Below are 6,760 nucleotides of genomic sequence, written 5' to 3' on the forward strand. Positions count from 1 at the left end.
ATGAGCTGCTGAGAGACCAGCTGATCGAAAAAAATTCTGTCCCGCGGATTAGAGAGCGCCTTCTCATGGAGGATGATGCTCTCGCACTCGAAAAGGCACAAGCGTTAGCTGTGAAAATTGAAAGTGTGATGCATAACGCCGAGGTGCACAAACAACAGCCGATGGCATGCTCGGAGGGAGCATTTAGTCATGCATCTCATCAGATGAACACAGCACCAGTGCAGGACATTCAGAGGCAATCAAAACACAATCGCTCAAACAAGCAGTGTCCGAATTGTGGCCGGACACACGCTCCCAGGGAATGTCCAACGTACAGTAAACAATGCAACGCGTGTTCAAAGCTAAATCACTTTGAGAAAGTATGCCGTCATCGAAGGAGAAGGCATCATCTGTCCACCATGTAGACGATGAATCTCCGGGTGGACATGACGTATACTCCATAAAGGACAAGGCTGACCAGGATGTTCGGTCAACAGGGACTATCAAAGACTGCATGGTCGAGATCGCTGGGACCTCGGTATCTCTCCTCATAGATGTGGGGTCGAAGGTTTCAATTTTGAGCGTTGACCTCTACAAAAGGTACTTTTCGGACTACCCACTTGCTCCCCCGAAGGACACTCTTCGCTCTTATGATGGTTCAACCATACCCACGAGAGGACTAGTGACCGTACCTGTCTGCTACAAAGGAGTTAAGCTCGATAGCTTCACATTCTACGTCGCAGAAGTCGCGTCCCAACGGTGGCACCCGCAAGCACACGTGATAGCGACGCTTCAAGCGACATCGACGAATACGTTCTCGCGGTAATTTCGCACGCGATGGCGAATCTAGTGACGCGGGGAGAGCTGAAAGCAGAGTGGACAGCTGACGGCACACTGCAAATCGCCTGCCAGTATCACAGGACAGACTGGCCCAAGGAGATAGCAGACGACTTGGATCTGTACCACCGGGTACGCCACGAACTGGCTGTGTTTGACCATACATGTGTCACGCGTGGATCTCGAGTGGTTATACCCAAATCACTGCAAATCCTTTAAAACCGAGATGAGAAGAACTTTTTTCACACAGAGAGTGGTGAATCTCTGGAACTCTCTGCCACAGAGGGTAGTCGAGGCCAGTTCATTGGCTATATTTAAGAGGGAGTTAGATGTGGCTAAGGGGATCAGAGGGTATGGAGAGAAGGCAGGTACGGGATACTGAGTTGGATGATCAGCCATGATCATATTGAATGGCGGTGCAGGCTCGAAGGGCCGAATGGCCTACTCCTGCACCTAATTTCTATGTTTCTATGTTACAACTGGCACACGAAGGACACCCGGGCATTGTAAAGATGAAACAACTGTGTCGCGAGGCAGTGTGGTGGCCAGAAATAGACCGTCGCGTAGAAGATTTCGTTAAAAATTGTGAAGCATGCACAATTAGTGAGAAAGCAACACAACCATGTCCTGCCCCTCTTCAGCCAATCCCACGGCCGGAAAAACCATGGAGGCACGTGCAAGTCGATAACTTCGGAGATGTGCAAGCTGCACCAAGAAGCCAGCAGTTTCTACTTGTGGTACACGATCTCCACAGCAAGTGGCCTGAGATCGCAACTACTTTCTCAGTCACGACAAGCTCGATCATCGCGATTCTCGAAAAGCTGTTCACTAAGTGGGGACTGGCGGAGGTCATAACGACAGACAACGGCCCTCAGTTCATATGTGAACAGTTCTCCACTTTCCTCGCGAGCTACGACATTCAACATCAGCGGACGTCGAGATACAACGTCCAATCGAACGGCGGGATTGGACGATTAAATCACGTGGTCAAGGAAAGCATAAAAGCGAGCATGTCGGAGGGGAAAGCGTTCGAACAGTCAATCCATACCCTCCTCCGATCCTACAGATCCACACCACACACATTGACTGGGAAAACGCCAGCAGAGCTGATGATAGGGAGAAACCTGCCAACAAAACTGAATGCTCTTCAACCATCATCGCGCCCAAATCCAGACACAAAAGCGAGGGCGGAAATGATAGCACACAGACAAGCGAAAGGGAAAGCGTACTGTGATGCCAAACTCAGAGTACGAGCGCCGCGGTGACTGGGTACGAATCAGCCGCCCAAACAGACAACATAAGCTCGCAAGCGCACTCTCCAAGCTGATACAGATTAAACGGAGATTCGGCGAGAATGCGTACCTCCTCAAAGATGACACCAAATGGAGCGCGAGGCGCCTAATTGCAAGTAGACAGGGACAGGAAGAAGACGAATTGGACACTTTTCCTTTCCCAATATCCAGTCAAGACAGTGATTGTGGTCAGCATACAGCAGAGCAGTCTGTTCCCGCTCGACGCTCTCAGCGACAGAAGAGGAGACCTCAGTATATGCATGATTATCAGCTGTTAATGTTATGTTCACAGAGCTGTTATTTTGGACTGATTGCATATGGACATATTTGGGGGGATAACTGGACCTATATGATAACCTTCATTTACAAGGAGGGAAAAGTGTTGTGTCCTGGAGTCACCACTAGAGGACTCTGTCTCTAAATGAATGTTTCCTCAGGGAGGGTCCATGGGGGATCTGCAGGGCATGAGTGGCAGCAATGTTTGGCTTGTAATAAATACACTTTGGGTTCTGGACACCAAGTGTAGTTTGTGAATTATTTAGCCCTCGAATACAACAGGCAGCGCCTCATGTAGCTGCTCTTGGGTGGGCTGTGCCTGTAATGGACGGGGCTCAGTCTACGACTCTGCAGCCTCTTGAGATCCCGTGTGTTGGAACTGCTGGATGCAAGCACTCAGGATAATTTCCACATTGCATCCATTGATATTTGAATATTTAGCGACATGCCGAATTTCATGAAACTTCAAAGAAAGTAGAGGCGTTGGTGTACCTGGTTCATGATTACATCAACGTCCCAGGCCCAGGACAGGTCATCTAAGATGATGCCCAGCAATTGGGAGCTGCTAACACTCTCCATCATTGATCCACCAATGAAAACTGACATGTGGTCTCCCGAATTCCCCTTTCTCAAAGAATAGATCCATGGTTTTGTTTACAGTAAGCGAGAGGTTGGCTTTGCGACACCAGTCCACCAGATGCTCTGTCTCCTGTACACCGACTCATCACCACTAGTGATTCAGCCAGCAAAAGCGGTGTCATCTGTGAAGTTATTGTTGGCATTGGTGTAAAGAGAGTAGAGCCGTGGCTAAGCATGCAGCCCTGAGTCATGTTGATGGCCAGTGAGGAGGAGATGTTGCCAACCTGTACTGTTTATATAGTACAGCATTTCTAGTGCAGCTCTTCAGCTCAACTAAAGATAGACACAAAAAGCTGGAGTAACTCAGCAGGTCAGACAGCATCTCAGGAGAAAAGGAAAAGTCTATTCCGCTGAGTCACTCTAGCTTTTTGTGTCTTATCTTCTCTTCAGTTTAAACAAGCATCTGCAGTTCTTTCCTACACCTTCAGCCCAACTCATCCTGATGCTAACCAAGATGTTCCATCTAAGATAATCCCATTTGCCTGTGTTTGGCCCCCATGCCTTCAAACCTGCGGATGAGCATATCAAGAATCCTGTTGCGAAGGGTTGTGTAGTTTACAAGGAACTGCAGATTCTTGTTTACAAAAATAGTCACAAAGTGCTGGAATAATTCAGTGGATCAGGCAGTACCTCTGGTGAACATGGACAGGTGGTGTTTCCGGTCAGGACCCTTCAGTCTGATTTCATGTAAACTTAAACTTTTATCTTGGTTGCCTCATTTATTTTCTTTCACTGCAGAATGAATCAGTGCATCTCTTCAATTTCATAACTCTATTAAAGGGAAATGAAGCGACAAGTATTAAATATACAAGTAAGTGTGAATTAATTGTTTAATCAATGGTACCTTAAGATTTAAGATTATGCCTAATTCTGTCATGTTGAAGGAAACTCCCATAATTGAGAGGAAGAGTCTGACTGATTTTTCTCCTCATTCACCCAGAAAATTAAACCTTGTTTCATAATCATAATCATACTTTATTAGCTAAGTATGTTTTGCAACATACGGGGAATTTGATTTGTCATACAGTCATACCAATTAAAAAGCAACAAGACACACAAAATACATTTTAACATAAACATCCACCACAGTGACTCCTCCACATTCCTCACTGTGATGGGAGGTGAAAATAACGTAGGACTTTACATTCCTAACATTCTACTCTGGAAAGGGAGCAGGTTCTTTTTGTTTGAAAACCTTGCCAGGAACTCACCTCCCATGAATGGCAATTTAGATAAGACCTCGGAAGGCCATTGATACACATTGTTCCTTACAGTGGCTTAAATCAGCACTTTCAGAAATCAAAGGCAGAGGATATTAGCAACTAGATCTTTCAGATTTTCTGAATCTGTGTCACCGTCAATGTACTAGGATAATCTGGGCTTTAATGTGCATTTTTAAAATCAACACTTAAAGAATTGCAAACATTTACAGAAGGTACCTTAATCAAAGCTGGTATGAAAAAATCATGAAAGCATGAGAATTTGCCTTGCTGCTGTCTAATATTCTATTTACTTGAAATAAAAGATTGAGGCCAATGTTATTCACAGTATTGTCAATAACATTGTGCCATTATATCAAGTGTCACTAAGGCACACAGAAGGAGAAACATGAATATTTTATAACAAAGATAGATATGGCTGCAATTACAGTACAGGTTCTGAGGAAGTTGTTAAAAATAACAGAAGTAACTGGAGATTGTAAGGTTAGAGCTGAGAGTGGTAACGGCCATGTCAATTAAGATGGATGGGAAGGAGGCCAGAATTGCAGATCGGAATGGTACAGGTCAGGGTTTACAATGAAGAAGGTAAAGACAATGGGGAGGGAGGGGGAAGAACAATGGATATTTCATTCCAAATTGTGTGGAAGTTTAACACCAGAGGGCGGCATGGTGGCGCAGTGGTAGAGTTCCTTCCTTACAGCACCAGAGACCCGGTTTCGTGCTGTCTGTACGGAGCTTGTACGTTCTCCCCGTGACCGCATGGATTTACTCCGGGGACTCCGGTTTCCTCCCACACTCCAAAGACGTGCAGGTTTGCAGGTTAATTGGCTTCTGTAAATTGTCCCTGGTGTGTAGGTTAGAACTAGTATACTGGTGATCATTGCTGGGCACAAACTCGGTGGGCCGAAGGGTTATTTCCACGCTGTATCTCTAAACTAAACTAAACTAAACCAGTAAATAAATACAGTAAATGAACAAACTGCTAAAGGAACTCGGCAGATCACCAAAGAGTAAAGGGGCTGTCCCACTTGGGCGACCTGATTGGTGAGTTTAGAAGAGTTTGAAAAAATGACATGTTGAAGACCTCCTTCGACTATGTAGAAGACATAGAAACATAGAAACATAGAAATTAGGTGCAGGAGTAGGCCATTCGGCCCTTCGAGCCTGCACCGCCATTCAATATGATCATGGCTGATCATCCAACTCAGTATCCCGTACCTGCCTTCTCTCCATACCCTCTGATCCCCTTAGCCACAAGGGCCACATCTAACTCCCTCTTAAATATAGCCAATGAACTGGCCTCGACTACCCTCTGTGGCAGGGAGTTCCAGAGATTCACCACTCTCTGTGTGAAAAAAGTTCTTCTCATCTCGGTTTTAAAGGATTTCCCCCTTATCCTTAAGCTGTGACCCCTTGTCCTGGACTTCCCCAACATCGGGAGCAATCTTCCTGCATCTAGCCTGTCCAACCCCTTAAGAATTTTGTAAGTTTCTATAAGATCCCCTCTCAATCTCGTAAATTCTAGAGAGTATAAACCAAGTCTATCCAGTCTTTCTTCATAAGACAGCCCTGACATCCCAGGAATCAGTCTGGTGAACCTTCTCTGCACTCCCTCTATGGCAATAATGTCCTTCCTCAGATTTGGAGACCAAAACTGTACGCAATACTCCAGGTGTGGTCTCACCAAGACCCTGTACAACTGCAGTAGAACCTCCCTGCTCCTATACTCAAATCCTTTTGCTATGAAAGCTAACATACCATTCGCTTTCTTCACTGCCTGCTGCACCTACATGCCCACTTTCAATGACTGGTGTACCATGACACCCAGGTCTCGCTGCATCTCCCCTTTTCCTAGTCGGCCACCATTTAGATAATAGTCTGCTTTCCTGTTTTTGCCACCAAAATGGATAACCTCACATTTATCCACATTATACTGCATCTGCCAAACATTTGCCCACTCACCCAGCCTATCCAAGTCACCTTGCAGTCTCCTAGCATCCTCCTCACAGCTAACACTGCCCCCCAGCTTAGTGTCATCCGCAAACTTGGAGATATTGCCTTCAATTCCCTCATCCAGATCATTAATATATATTGTAAATAGCTGGGGTCCCAGCACTGAGCCTTGCGGTACCCCACTAGTCACTGCCTGCCATTGTGAAAAGGACCCGTTTACTCCTACTCTTTGCTTCCTGTTTGCCAGCCAGTTCTCTATCCACATCAATACTGAACCCCCAATGCCGTGTGCTTTAAGTTTGTAAACTAATCTCTTATGTGGGACCTTGTCGAAAGCCTTCTGGAAGTCCAGATACACCACATCCACTGGTTCTCCTCTATCCACGCTACTAGTTACATCCTCGAAAAATTATATAAGATTCGTCAGACATGATTTACCTTTTGTAAATCCATGCTGACTTTGTCCAATGATTTCACCACTTTCCAAATGAGCTGCTATCCCATCTTTAATAACTGACTCTAGCAGTTTCCCCACTACCGATGTTAGACTAACTGGTCTGTAAT

This window comes from Amblyraja radiata, chromosome 3 (assembly GCF_010909765.2).
Source record: "Amblyraja radiata isolate CabotCenter1 chromosome 3, sAmbRad1.1.pri, whole genome shotgun sequence".
In the NCBI taxonomy this organism is placed as follows: Eukaryota; Metazoa; Chordata; class Chondrichthyes; order Rajiformes; family Rajidae; genus Amblyraja; species Amblyraja radiata.